We start from the raw sequence: 15,728 nt of genomic DNA, 5'->3' as shown, positions 1-15,728 counted from the left end.
AGTCTTCATGTTTCTGAATAACAATGGGCAACAGCTAACTGTGCATTTTAAAGGGAGGCACGGGGAGGGGCTCTTTGCTGGGTTTGCCAGAACAGATTTGTCTGCAGTATTTTGAGTGTGGGGATTTGGAGCCTAAATAAAGGCCTTCGACAAGGTGAGGGAACAAGCGCCAGTGAGGGAAATCGAGGTCAACGTGGACGGGGCCATGAGACGCAGAGGCTGGGTCTAGTCATACTATGGATGGTGGTGTAGATGAGGCTGGGTCTAGTCATACTATGGATGGTGGTGTAGATGAGGCTGGGTCTAGTCATACTATGGATGGTGGTGTAGATGAGGCTGGGTCTAGTCAGGTTATAGATGGTGGTGTAGAGGAGGCTGGGTCTAGTCAGGTTATAGATGGTGGTGTAGAGGAGGCTGGGTATAGATGGTGGTGTAGAGGAGGCTGGGTATAGTCAGGTTATAGATGGTGGTGTAGAGGAGGCTGGGTCTAGTCAGGTTATAGATGGTGGTGTAGATGAGGCTGGGCCTAGTCATGCTATAGATGGTGGTGTAGATGAGGCTGGGTCTAGTCAGGTTATGGATGGTGGTGTAGATGATGCTGGGTCTAGTCATGTTATAGATGGTGGTGTAGATGATGCTGGGTCTAGTCTGGTTATGGATGGTGGTGTAGATGATGCTGGGTATAGTCTGGTTATGGATGATGGTGTAGAGGAGGCTGGGTCTAGTCAGGTTATGGATGGTGGTGTAGAGGAGGCTGGGTATAGTCATGTTATAGATGGTGGTGTAGATGAGGCTGGTTCTAGTCAGGTTATAGATGGTGGTGTAGATGAGGTTGGTTCTAGTCAGGTTATAGATGGTGGTGTAGATGAGGCTGGGTCTAGTCATGCTATGGATGGTGGTGTAGATGAGGCTGGGTATAGTCAGGTTATGGATGGTTTGAGGGGGTGGGAGGTAAAGCCCTCTACAACCTCTGCGTTAAGGTAAAGCCCTCTACAACCTCTGTGTTAAGGTAAAGCCCTCTACAACCTCTGCGTTAAGGTAAAGCCCTCTACAACCTCTGCGTTAAGGTAAAGCCCTCTACAACCTCTGCGTTAAGGTAAAGCCCTCTACAACCTCTGCGTTAAGGTAAAGCCCTCTACAACCTCTGCGTTAAACCTCTGGTTAAAAGCCCTCTACAACCTCTGCGTTAAGGTAAAGCCCTCTACAACCTCTGCGTTAAGGTAAAGCAACCTCTGTGTTAAGGTTAAAAAGCCCTCTACAACCTCTGCTTTAAGGTAAAGCCCTCTACAACCTCTGCGTTAAGGTAAAGCCCTCTACAATCTCTGCGTTAGGAGCCTAACAGGACTGAAGGCACCTCAGTGGCAGGGGGTATGTGGGGCGGAGAGTAATGGTGGGTTTTAGATGGATGGGGCTCTACAAACCCCCAGGACCAAAGAGGTCAGGGGACCTCCAGTGGCAGGGGGTATGTGGGGTGGAGAGTATGGTGGGTTTTAGATGGAGGGGGCTCTACAAACCCCCAGGACCAAAGAGGTCAGGGGACCTCCAGTGGAGGGGGTATGTAGGGGTGGAGAGTATGGTGGGTTTTAGATGGATGGGCTCTACAAACCCCCAGTACCAAAGAGGTCAGGGGACCCCAGGGGAGGGTTCTTCATGGAGCCCTGACCACTAACGGCTGGTTGGCACGGGTTGAACCAGGAATCAGACAAGGGTGTCCTTTCTGTGTTATGAGTGAAACTGTGCATTGTGTGTTTTCTGCGTGGGCCAGGTTAACGCCGTTACTGTCTCTGTTGGAATGTCTGTGTGTGAGATTGGGGGTGGAGTTTACTGTCAGGATGTTTACAATGGGACACAGGTATTCAAATAAGGTAAAGGCCAAATGTGTGTTGTTGAATTTTCTGTTTGCGCAGTTGGTGCCTGTCTGTACAGCTGGGGAAGATGGGTAGGATATATGGTTGTAGAAGTGGTGAGGTTTTTGTTATCGTGTTGGTTTTGTATTGTGGGGTAGAGGGCAAGGTGAGTATATAGCACAAGGAATATTTGGTTTTAACAGGGGGGGGGGTGATGCCTTCATGAAATTAAATAAGGATGGATCATTAAAAAAAGACAAAGTCAAAAGTCTCTCTACCAATCTCTCTCTCTCTACCCTTCTCTCTCTCTCTCTCTCTCTCAATTCAATTCAATTCAATTCAATTCAAGGGCTGTATTGGCATGGGAAACATGGGTTAACATTGCCAAAGCAAGTGAGGTGGATAATATATAAAGTGAATATATAAAGTGAAATAAACAATAAAAATTAACAGTAAACATCACACATATAGAAGTCTCAAAACAATAAAGACATTACAATCTCTCTTTCCTCTCTCTCTCTTTCTCTCTCTCTACCCTTCTCTCTCTCTACCCTTCCTTCTCTCCCTCCCTCTCTCTCTCTACCCTTCTCTCTCTCTCTCTCTCTCTCTCTCCCTTCTCTCTCTATACTTCGCTCTCTCTCTCTCTCTCTACCCTTCTCTCTCTCTACCCTTCTCTCTCTCTCTCTACTCTTCTCTCTCTCTACCCTTCTCTCTATCTCTCTGACCTTCTCGCTCTCTCTAACCTTCTCTCTCTCTCGACTCTTCCTTCTCTCTCTACCCTTCTCTCTACCCTTCTCTCTCACTCTATCCTCTCTCTCTCTACCCTTCTCCCTCACTCTTTCCTCTCTCTCTCTCTCCTTCCTCTCTCTCTCTCTCTCTCTCTCTCTCTCTCTCTCTCTCTCCCCCCTTTCTCCCTCACTCTTTCCTCTCTCTCTCTTTCCTCTCTCTCTCGCGCTCTCTCTCTCTCTCTCTCTCTCTCTCTACTCTTCTCTCTCTCACTCTCTACCCTTCTCTCTCTCACGTGGGTTATATACAGTGAGCTCTAACAGCATTGGGACAGTGACACATTTGTTGTTGTTTTGGCTCTGTACCCCAGCACGTTGAATTTGAAATGATACAATGACTATGAGGTTAAAGTGCAGGCTGTCCGCTTTAATTTGAAGAGGTTTTCATCCAGTATCGGGTGAACCGTTTGAAACTGGGAGCAAAAGGTGGGCAACGTGCCTCATTATTGGCTACAGGGATATTAATATGCCTGAGGGGTGGGTGTGACTGGAATTAAGATCTCAACTCTCTGGACTCTAACCCATCATCATCTACACATTAGTCTCTGTAAGATGACAATAACTTGACAATTGATAGACTTGAGCCTGGTCTTTAATAGCCTGGAACTAAATGGGTTTTTAGCTAAGTGTTCAGTAATGTGTGATAGACCTACAGAGATCATGGAGGGTAGCCTAGTGGTTAGAGCGTTGGACTAGTAACCGAAAGGTTGCAAGTTCGAATCCCCGAGCTGACAAGGTCGTTCTGCCCCTGAACAGGCAGTTAACCCACTGTTCCTAGGCCGTCATTGAAAATAAGAATTTGTTCTTAACTGACCTGCCTAGTAAAGTAAAGGTAAAAAAAAAAAAGATGTATCCGTTATGTGACCGTAATTCAGCTAAGAGTATAATTAGTGATATCAATTAAGATTAGATTGGTGAATTACCTAAAACAAGGAGCACCACCTTCATCCAACAACTGGGGAAAAAGGTATCTCAGGTGTGTCTTGTGAAATAAGAGTTGATCTGAATGAGAATAACCTGTGTTTCTAAATGTTGTCAATGTGTGAAGTATGGTACGCTCCTCAATCTCTCCCCTCTCCCTGCAGATTGAGGAGATAGTGACTCGTATCCAGGATGAGACTGCAGGCGTTCCCATCAGAACTGTCAAGAGCTTCCTGACCAAGATACCCAGCGTCGTCACAGGTGAGAGTGCAGCTGCGGCCCGGCGTGTGCGTGTGTGTGCGTGTCTAGCCAAGGCACCACCAAATAATTGATGGCCACTCTTATGATTCATTCCGTCTCAGGATCTATTACCTTAGTGGGCCATGAGCAGAGAGGCCTATCGATAAACACTATTACTACAGACATATATGGTCATACATCTCTCTCTCTGTCTCTCCCTGTCTCTCCCTGTCTCTCTCTCTCTCCCTGTCTCTCCCTGGCTCTCTCTCTCTCTCTCTCTCTCTTTCTTTCTCTCTCTCTTTCTCTCTCTCTTCCTGTCTCTCCCTGTCTCTCTCTCTCTCCCTGTCTCTCTCTCTCTCTCTCTCTCTCTCTCCCTCTCTCCCTCTCTCCCTCTTGCCTTTTCTAATGCAGACAGCTCAAGCTTGTTATACCGGGGGAGGTTTACATTGAGTAAATAGTAACTACAGTTTATTCGCTCTGTGGTCTACCTCTGCCAAAGTAAAGAAAAGCGTACACCTACGTGTGCGTGTGTTGTTCGTCTTCTGTAACAGTCCTCTGTCTCGTGTCTCTACCAGGTGCAGACATAGTGCAGTGGCTGATGAAGAACCTCGCCATTGAAGATCCAGGTGGGTGAAATGCATTTTTTTTGAGCTTTGTATTCAATGGCAATTAAAGAAGGTATTAAATGTGTGATAGACCCTGCAAGGGTTCCCGAGTGGCGCAGCGGTCTAAAGGCACTGCATCTCAGTGCTCGAGGCGTCACTACAGTCCCTGGTTCGAATCCAGGCTGTATCACATCCGGCCGTGATTGGGAGTCCCATAGGGCGGCGCACAATTGGCCCAGCGTCGTCCGGGTTTGGCCCGGGGTAGGCCGTCATTGTAAATAAGAATTTGTTATTCACTGACATGCCCAGTTAAATGAAATAAATAAAAGTGACTCTTAATAGAGCATTATTATTATATTGCATGTTTGTTATTGTCTCTTCCTGGTTACTGTACATGAATATAGTTCAAGAAAATGAGATTTGTGTTTAAATACTGAAACATCTGAATAAGCAAGCAGTAAAGACGTCATAGACCCTTTATAAACTATTACTGTGTGTTACATGTAAGTAAATCGTTGACTGTGTCACATTCTTTACCCACGTAGCTGAGGCCATCCACATCGGGAGTCTGATTGCTGCTCAGGGATATCTCTTCCCCATCTCTGATCACGTTTTGTCACTCAAAGACGATGGAACCTTCTATCGCTTCCAGGTGAGCAGTAGGACCATATAAGGCAGCTTCCAGGTGAACAGTAGGACCAATATTCTATACCATTCCTAGGACCATATAAAGCAGCTTCCAGGTGACCAGTAAGGAATATTCTCAGGGATATCTCTTCCCCATCTCTGATCACGTTTTGTCACTCAAAGACGATGGAACCTTCTATCAGTAGCAGTAGGACCATATAAGGCAGCTTCCAGGTGAACAGTAGGACCATATAAGGCAGCTTCCAGGTGAGCAGTAGGACCATATAAGGCAGCTTCCAGGTGAGCAGTAGGACCATATAAAGCAGCTTCCAGGTGACCAGTAAGGAATATTCTCCCGTTAACAGCTAAAAACGTAACATGTCATACATCTCTGCACTGCCAGTAAGTGAAACTGTACCAACGTGACCAGTTGTTCTCCTATGCACGTGTAGGCCACTTCCTCCTCTCTTCCTCATGAGAGATTTAAAACATGAGAGAGCAAAGACAGACATGGACAAGTGCTGTTTTGTGTTACTTATAATTCAGATCATCAGACACTTTCCAGCTCAGTCTTGGAAGCAAGTCAAAATGTTCCCCTGGTCCCTGATCCATACCACACAATAGCACATCCACTAAGGTACTTCCTCTGTTTTTACACAGGGGATCCATGACCCCATTAAAAAATAATGGTGGAATATCCTGTGAAATATAATATATAATATAAGAGAGAACATTTAGGGGTCTGTATACACAAAGCCTCTCAGGAGTGTGCCGGAGGGGATGGCTGCCGTTTTACCAATTGTGCTATTTAAAAAAAAAAAAAACTTACTTTGATTATAATGTTGATGCTTCCATCTCTTATGACCAAAAAAGAGCTTCTGGATATCAGAACAGCGATTACTCACCTCAAACGGGACAAATAATTTTCTTTAATGAGTCTGACAGGAAGGAATATAGTGTCTCTACCAGACAAGGCCCAAATCCCCATCATTCACATGAAGAAAAAACAGAAACACAGGAGGTGCAGATCAGGGTGCCTTCTGAGAATTCGTTGGTGATTGGGTAACCCGCCTCTACCATCTGTTCTATCAGCCAACCAATCACTGGAGAATAAACTGAATGAGCTCCATTTGAGATTATCCTACCAACAGCACATAAAAATCCGAATCCTATGTTTCACTGAGTCGTGGCTGAACGACGACACGGAAACTATACCGTTGGCTGGGTTTTCCGTGCATCGGCAGGACAGAGCAGCTAATTCTGGTAAGACGAGGGGTAACGGTGTGTGTCTTATTTGTCAATAACAACTATTAAAGTAGTCTCGAGGTATTGCTCGCCTGAGATTACCTTATGATAAGCAGTAGACCACACTATCTACCAAGAGAGTTTTCATCTATATTTTTCCTAGCCATCTATTTACCACCACCAACTGACGCTGGCACTAAGACCGCCATCAACCAACTGGATAAGGCCATAAGAAAATGCTAATACAGAAGAGACGCTCTAGACCACCTTAACTCCACACACAGAGACGCGTACAAAGCTCTCCCTCATCCTCCATTTGGAAAATCTGACCATAATTCTATTCTCCTGATTCCTGCTTACAAGCAAAAACTAAAGCAGGAAGTACCAGCTCAAGAAGGAAGTGGTCAGATGACGCGCATGCTACACTACAGGACTGTTTTGCTAGACAGACTGGATTCATCCAAAGGCATTGAGGAGTATACCATCTCAGTCACCGGCTTCATCAATAAGTGCATCGACGACGTCGTCCCCACAGTGACCGTGCGTACATATCCCAACCAGAAACCATGGATTACAGGCAACATCCGCACCGAGCTGAAGGCTAGAGCTGTCGCTTTCAAGGAGGGTGACACTAATCCGGACGCTGATAAGAAATCCCGCTATGCCCTCAGACGAACCATCAAACAGGCAAAGTGTCAATACAGGATTAAGACTAAATCCTCCTACACCGTCTCTGACGCTCATCTGATGTGGCAGGACTTTCATACTATTATGGATACAAAGGAAAACCCATCCGCGAGCTGCCCAGTAACGCAAGCCTACCAGACGAGCTAAATGCCTTTTATAGTCGCTTCGAGGCAAGCAACACTGAAGCATGTATGAGAGCACCAGCTGTTCCGGACGACTGTGTGATCATGCTCTCCGTATTCGATGTGAGCAAGATCTTTAAACAGGTCAACATTCACAAGGCCAAATGGATTAACAGGCTTGTACTCAAAGCATGCACGGACCAACTGGCAAGTGTCTTTATTGGCATTTTCAACCTCTCCCTGACCAAGTCTGTAATACCAACATGTTTCAGGCAGACCCCCATGGTCCATGTGCCCAAGGAAGGGAAGGTAACCTGCCTAAATGATTAGCACTCACGTCGGTAGTCATGAAGTGCTTTGAAAGGCTGCTCATGGCTCACATCAACACTGTTGTCCCAGAAACCCAAGACCCACTCCAATTTGCATACCGCCCCAACCAATCGACAGATGACGCAATCTCAATCGCACTCCACATTGCCCTTTCCCACCTGGACAAAAGGAACACCTATGTGAGAATGCTATTCATTGACTACAGCTCAGCGTTCAAGACCATAGTACCCTCAAACTCATCACTAAGCTAAGGATCCTGGGACTAAACACCTCCTGGATCCTGAACTTCCTGACGGGCCGCACCGAGGTGGTAAGGGTCAGTAACAACACATCTGCCACGCTGATCCTCAACACGGGGGCCTCTCAGGGGTGCGTGCTTAGTCCCCTCCTGTACTCCCTGTTCACTTACGACTGTGTGGCCAAACACGACTCCAACACCATCATTAAGTCTGCTGACGACATAGTGGTGGTAGGCCTGATCACCGACGACATTGAGACAGCCTGTAGGGAGAAGGTCAGAGACCTGGCAGTGTGGTGCCAGGACAACAACCTCTCCTTCAACGTCAGCAAGACAGAGGAGATGACCGTGGACTACAGGAAATGAGGGTCCGAACGCTCTCCTATTCAAATCAAACTTTATTAGTCACATGCGTCGAATAGAATAGGTGTCGACCTTACAGTGAAATGCTTAGTTACAAGCCCATAATCACTTCACCCCTACCTACATGTACAAATGACCTTGACTAACCTGTACCCACGCACATTGACTCGGTAGCAGTACTCCCTGTATATAGCCTCATTCTTGTTATTTTATTGTGTTACTTAAAAATATATATGTATATTTTACTTTGATTTTGTTAGTACATATTTTCTTGACTCTGTTTTCTTAAAACTGCATTTTTGGTTAAGGGCTTGTCAGTAAGTATTTCACGGTAAGGTGAACCTACACCTGTTGTATTCGGCGCATGTGACTAATACAATTAGATTGGATTTGATCGATTTGATTGGATCAGGTGCCGTATGATTTGATCGATTTGATTGGATCAGGTGCCGTATGATTTGATCGATTTGATTGGATCAGGTGCCGTATGATTTGATCGATTTGATTGGATCAGGTGCCGTATGATTTGATCGATTTGATTGGATCAGGTGCCGTATGATTTGATCGATTTGATTGGATCAGGTGCCGTATAATATAATGTTTATTCCCAGGAGGCTCAGAGACCTTCGCAGAGGAAGAACAGAACACTGAGTATGTTCTAAATGAGTATGTTCTAAATGAGTATGTTCTAAATGAGTATGTTCTAAATGAGTATGTTCTAAATGAGTATGTTCTAAATGAGTATGTTCTAAATGAGTATGTTCTAAATGAGTATGTTCTAAATGAGTATGTTCTAAATGAGTATGTTCTAAATGAGTATGTTCTAAATGAGTATGTTCTAAATGAGTATGTTCTAAATGAGTATGTTCTAAATGAGTATGTTCTAAATGAGTATGTTCTAAATGAGTATGTTCTAAATGAGTATGTTCTAAATGAGTATGTTCTAAATGAGTATGTTCTAAATGAGTATGTTCTAAATGAGTATGTTCTAAATGAGTATGTTCTAAATGAGTATGTTCTAAATGAGTATGTTCTAAATGAGTATGTTCTAAATGAGTATGTTCTAAATGAGTATGTTCTAAATCTATTCCCTAAATGTATAGTTCTAAACTACATTTGACCAGAGGTGTATGGGCCCTTGTCAAATGTAGTGCACTACGCAGGGAATAGTGTGCCATTTGGGATGCTAAAAATGCCATTTCTAAATCCTGCCTACTCCACTGCTGTGCAGATTACCCGATAGCAATAAATTAATTTCATGCCGTTCTTTAAAAAGAAATCTGTCTGGAGTTTTCAAGCATGACACTCGTGTGACTGTTGGAAAGCAGTCTACTGTATATGTCTTTTTGTTGAATCAACTGTATATCTTTACAAACTGACAGATTTTTTTTTCAACGTTATGTTATTGACTAATATTGTCCCCATGCTTACCAATAAGGACATCTCTGCACACCTGAGTTCGTCCTAACTTCTTTCTATTCCTCTCCTGCATCCTCATCCTCTATCTAAACTTCTCTCCGTTCTCCATCCCTCTATTCCTCTCCTAACTATTCCTCCCTTCATCCTCACTCCTCTATCTAAACTTCTCTCCGTTCTCCATCCCTCTATTCCTCTCCTAACTATTCCTCCCTTCATCCTCACACCTCTATCAAAACTTCTCTCCGTTCTCCAATCCTCTATTCCTCTCCTAACTATTCCTCCCTTCATCCTCACTCCTCTATCTAAACTTCTCTCCATTCTCCATCCCTCTTTGACTCCCAGGCTCCATATTTCTGGCCTTCTAACTGCTGGGAGCCAGAGAACACAGACTATGGTAAGTCCATAGAAATTGAATTACTAGAACAGAGATTCCCCTTTCAAAGCAATGCTCTGTGACGGTTGGAAATTCTACATCTATGGTAAATCATTCACTATAGGTAGTGATGGGAAATAAATACTGTAAAAGAAAATGACTCGAGTGAAAGTTGCTAAAATATACTGAAGTATAAAAAGTAAAAGTCTAAATAATTTCAAATTCCTTGTAGTAAGAGACCCAGAAGGCACAATTGATTTTGTTTTTTTGAAAACATTTATAGATAGCCAGGGGCACACTTCAACAGTTAGACATCATTCACAAACTAAGCATTTGTGTTTAGTGAGTCTGCCAGATCAGAGGAAGTAGGGATGACCAGGGATGTTCTCTTGATAAGTGCGTGAATTAGACAATTTTCCTGTTCTGCTAATCATTCAAAATGTACTTTTGAGTGCCGGGGGAAATTTATTAAGGAGTAAAAATTACTTTATTTTCGTTAGGACTGTAGTGGAGTAAAAGTTAAAGTTGTCAAAAAATATAAATAGTAAAGTACAAATACCCCCAAAGAACTGCTGAAGTAGTACTGTGAAGTACTACTAGGGCTGAAGTAGTACTGTGAAGTACTGTGAAGTACTACTAGGGCTGAAGTAGTACTGTGAAGTACTGAGAAGTACTACTAGTGCTGAAGTAGTACTGTGAAGTACTGTGAAGTACTACTAGTGCTGAAGTAGTACTGTGAAGTACTGTGAAGTACTACTAGGGCTGAAGTAGTACTGTGAAGTACTACTAGTGCTGAAGTAGTACTGTGAAGTACTACTAGTGCTGAAGTAGTACTGTGAAGTACTGTGAAGTACTACTAGGGCTGAAGTAGTACTGTGAAGTACTGTGAAGTACTACTAGGCTCCATAGTACTGTGAAGTCTAAGTGCTGAAGAGCCAGAGAACACAAGACTATGGTAAGTCCAGTACTGAAGTACTGTGAATTACTAGGGCTGAAGTAGTACCCTTTCAAAGCAATGCTCTGCTGAAGTAGTACTGGAAGTCTACACTAGTGCTGAAGTATTACTATGAAGTAGTGATGAAGAAAGGGCTAAGTAGTACTGTGAAGCACTACTAGGAGGCTAAGTAGTACTGTGAAGTATACTAGTGCTGAAGTAGTACTGTGAAGTAAAAGTCTAAATAATTTCAAATTCCTTGAAGCACTAAGAGCCCAAAAGGCACAATTGATTTTGTTTTTTTGAAAACATTTATAGATAGCCAAGGGGCACACTTCAAAGTTAGACATCATTCACAAACTAAGCATTTGTGTTTAGTGAAGTCTGCCAGGGCAGAAGCAGTACTGATGAAGTGATGTTAGTGCTTGATAAGTGCGTGAATTAGAAGCAATTTTCCTGTTCTGCTAATCATTCAAAATGTACTTTTGAGTGAAGCAGTACTGTGAAGTTATTAGTGCTGAAGCAGTACTTTATTTTCGTTAGGACTGTAGTGGAAGTTAAAGTTGTCAAAAAATATAAATAGAAGCAAATACCCCCAAAGTAGTACTGTGAAGTACTGAAGTAGTACTGTGAAGTGCTACTAGTGCTGAAGTAGTACTGTGAAGTGCTACTAGTGCTGAAGTAGTACTGTGAAGTACTACTAGTGCTGAAGTAGTACTGTGAAGTACTGTGAAGTGCTACTAGTGCTGAAGTAGTACTGTGAAGTACTACTAGGGCTGAAGTAGTACTGTGAAGTACTACTAGGGCTGAAGTAGTACTGTGAAGTACTGTGAAGTACTACTAGGGCTGAAGTAGTACTGTGAAGTACTGTGAAGTGCTACTAGTGCTGAAGTAGTACTGTGAAGTACTACTAGTGCTGAAGTAGTACTGTGAAGTACTACTAGTGCTGAAGTAGTACTGTGAAGTGCTACTAGTGCTGAAGTAGTACTGTGAAGTACTACTAGTGCTGAAGTAGTACTGTGAAGTACTACTAGGGCTGAATTAGTACTGTGAAGTACTACTAGTGCTGAAGTAGTACTGTGAAGTACTACTAGTGCTGAAGTAGTACTGTGAAGTACTACTAGTGCTGAAGTAGTACTGTGAAGTACTACTAGTGCTGAAGTAGTACTGTGAAGTGCTACTAGGGCTGAAGTAGTACTGTGAAGTACTACTAGGGCTGAAGTAGTACTGTGAAGTACTGTGACGTACTTTACACCATTGACTATAGAGCTAGAAATCCTAACACTTCATCCTATAGGACAGTGTCCCCATCACAGCTCTCAGAACAGTCACAACCAGGAGACTCTTCAGCTCCTGGGTAACATAATAGATAACAACAGCTCTCAGAACAGTCACAACCAGGAGACTCATCAGCTCCTGGGTAACATTATAGATAACAACAGCTCTCAGAACAGTCACAACCAGGAGACTCATCAGCTCCAGGATAACATTATAGATAACAACAGTGCTCAGAACAGTCACAACCAGGAGACTCATCAGCTCCAGGGTAACATTATAGATAACGAAGCTCTCAGAACAGTCACAACCATGAGACTCATCAGCTCCAGGGTAACATTATAGATAACGACAGCTCTCAGAACAGTCACAACCAGGAGACTCATCAGCTCCAGGGTAACATTATAGATAACAACAGCTCTCAGAACAGTCACAACCAGGAGACTCATCAGCTCCTGGGTAACATTATAGATAACGACAGCTCTCAGAACAGTCACAACCAGGAGACTCATCAGCTCCAGGGTAACATTATAGATAACGACAGCTCTCAGAACAGTCACAACCAGGAGACTCATCAGCTCCAGGATAACATTATAGATAACGACAGCTCTCAGAACAGTCACAACCAGGAGACTCATCAGCTCCAGGGTAACATTATAGATAACGACAGCTCTCAGAACAGTCACAACCAGGAGACTCATCAGCTCCTGGAGGTCGGGACTAAATCTGAACAGGGACTAGGAGTGGGTGATGAGAAGGATGGATGGGAGATGAGGGGAGATGGGGGGGTTAGGGATGGGAGATAAGGGGGTGTTGGAAGGATGGGAAATGAGGGGGGTGTTGGAGGGATGGGAGATAAGGGGGGTGTTGGAGGATGGGAGATGAGGGGGGTGTTGGAGGAATGGGAGATGGGGGGGGTGTTGGAGGATTGGGAGATGAGGGGGGTGTTGGAGGATGGGAGATGAGGGGGGTGTTGGAGGATGGGAGATGAGGGGGTGTTGGAGGATGGGAGATGAGGGGGGGTGTTGGAGGATGGGAGATGAAAAGGGGTGTTGGAGGATGGGAGATGAGGGGGGTGGGAGGAGGGATGGGGGGGAGTTGGAGGATAGGAGATGGATGGATGAGGAGGGATGGGAGATGAGGGATGGGGGTGTTGGAGGATGGGAGATGAGGGGGAGGGGGTGGAGGGATGGGAGAGTGAAAAGGAATGGAAGAGCGATGAAGGTAACTGGTGAGGAAGGGAAGGGAAGGGATGGGTGGGAGTGGAGGGAGATAGGGATGGATGGATGAGGAGGGAGAGAGATAGGGATGGAGGGATGGAGAGATGGAGGGATGGAGAGAGATAGGGATGGAGGGATGGAGAGATAGGGATGGAGGGATGGAGAGATAGGGATGGAGGGATGGAGAGAGATAGGGATGGAGGGATGGAGAGAGATAGGGATGGAGGGATGGAGGGATGGAGAGAGATAGGGATGGAGGGATGAGGAGGGAGAGAGATAGGGATGGAGGGATGGAGGGATGGAGAGAGATAGGGATGGAGGGATGGAGAGAGATAGGGATGGAGGGATGGAGAGAGATTGGGATGGAGGGATGGAGAGAGATAGGGATGGAGGGATGGAGAGAGATTGGGATGGAGGGATGGAGAGAGATTGGGATGGAGGGATGGAGAGAGATAGGGATGGAGGGATGGAGAGAGATAGGGATGGATGGATGAGGAGGGAGAGAGATAGGGATGGAGGGATGGAGAGAGATTGGGATGGAGGGATGGAGAGATTGGGATGGAGGGATGGAGAGAGATTGGGATGGAGGGATGGAGAGAGATAGGGATGGAGGGATGGAGAGAGATAGGGATGGAGGGATGGAGAGAGATAGGGATGGAGGGATGGAGAGAGATAGGGATGGAGGGATGGAGAGAGATAGGGATGGAGGGATGGAGAGAGATAGGGATGGAGGGATGGAGAGAGATAGGGATGGAGGGATGAGGAGGGAGAGAGATAGGGATGGAGGGATGGAGGGATGGAGAGATAGGGATGGAGAGAGATAGGGATGGAGGGATGGAGAGAGATAGGGATGGAGGGATGGAGAGAGATTGGGATGGATGGGATGGAGGGAGAGATAGGGATGGATGGATGGAGGAGAGATAGGGATGGAGGGATGGAGAGAGATTGGGATGGAGGGATGGAGAGAGATTGGGATGGAGGGATGGAGAGAGATTGGGATGGAGGGATGGAGAGAGATAGGGATGGAGGGATGGAGAGAGATTGGGATGGATGGATGGAGAGAGATTGGGATGGAGGGATGGAGAGAGATTGGGATGGAGGGATGGAGAGAGATAGGGATGGATGGATGAGGAGGGAGAGAGATTGGGATGGAGGGATGGAGAGAGATTGGGATGGAGGGATGGAGAGAGATTGGGATGGAGGGATGGAGAGAGATAGGGATGGATGAGGAGGGAGAGAGATAGGGATGGAGGGATGGAGAGAGATTGGAATGGAGGGATGGAGAGAGATTGGTATGGAGGGATGGAGAGAGATTGGGATGGAGGGATGGAGAGAGATAGGGATGGAGGGATGGAGGGATGGAGAGAGATAGGGATGGAGGGATGGAGAGAATTCAAGGATGGAGGGCATGGAGAAAGATAGGGATGGAGGGATGGAGAGAGATAGGGATGGAGGGATGGAGATATATAAAGATGGATGGATGGAGAGAAATAAACATGGAAATGGAGACAGTAAACATGGAGGGATGGAGAAGTTTCAAATAAAGGGATGGAGAGAGATAGGGATGGAACAATGGAGGGATGGTAAAGAGACACAAGATGGAGGGATGGAGATAGATTGGGATGGATTTACAATGTGGAGAGAGATTGGGATGGAGGGATGGAGAGAAATCTTGGGATGGAGGGATGGAGAGAGATAGGGATGGAGGGATGGAGAAATAGGGATGGAGGGATGGAGAGAGATAGGGATGGAGGGATGGAGAGAAATTGGGATGGAGGGATGGAGAGAGATAGGGATGGAGGGATGGAGAAATTCAGGGATTCAAGGATGGAGGGATGGAAAAGATTGGGATGGAGGGATGAAAGGGAGAATGATAGGGATATAGGGATGGAACAAAAGGGATAAAGGATGGAAATATGGAAAGATAGGGATGGAGTAATGGAGATAATAAAATGGAATACAAAAATAATAGGGATGGAATGGAGAGAATAGGGATGGAATAAATATAAAATGGAGTTATGGAGATGAAACTATGGAGGGATGGAGAGAGATAGGGATGGAGGGATGGAGAGAGTATACAATGGAATGGATGAGGAGGGAGAGAGATTGGGATGGAGGGATGGAGAGAGATTGGGATGGAGGGATGGAAACATTAATGGAGGGATGGAGAGAGATAGGGATGGATGAGGAATAAGAAGTAGGGATGGAGGGATGGAGATGAGATTGGAATGGAGGGATGGAGAGAGATTGGGATGGAGGGATGGAGAGAGATTGGGATGGAGGGATGGAGTATTCTTAGGGATGGATGGATGAGGATTTGAAAAATTTGGAATATGTTTAGGGATGGAGATAATGAATCTCTTTGATGGAGAGAGATTTATCACAGGGATGGAGAAACTGCATCTCTGATGGAGGGTTATGCAGTGAGGGAGACACGCTCCTCTTTGGGATGGAGCCATGTCTTTGGAGAGAGATTGGGATGGAGGGACTCAGCCTG

The 15,728-nt window shown here is 45.2% G+C and overlaps 1 pseudogene; it reads left to right on the top strand.

Moving 5' to 3' along the window:
• The first annotated feature begins 1,405 nt into the window (after window positions 1–1,405).
• Window positions 1,406–15,728, top strand: part of LOC135539201 (regulator of G-protein signaling 6-like) — a 41,893-nt pseudogene continuing 27,570 nt past the window's right edge.

The sequence above is a fragment of the Oncorhynchus masou genome, unplaced genomic scaffold (assembly GCF_036934945.1).
Source record: "Oncorhynchus masou masou isolate Uvic2021 unplaced genomic scaffold, UVic_Omas_1.1 unplaced_scaffold_1547, whole genome shotgun sequence".
In the NCBI taxonomy this organism is placed as follows: domain Eukaryota; kingdom Metazoa; phylum Chordata; class Actinopteri; order Salmoniformes; family Salmonidae; genus Oncorhynchus; species Oncorhynchus masou.
This window is presented reverse-complemented; position numbering and strand designations above follow the sequence as displayed.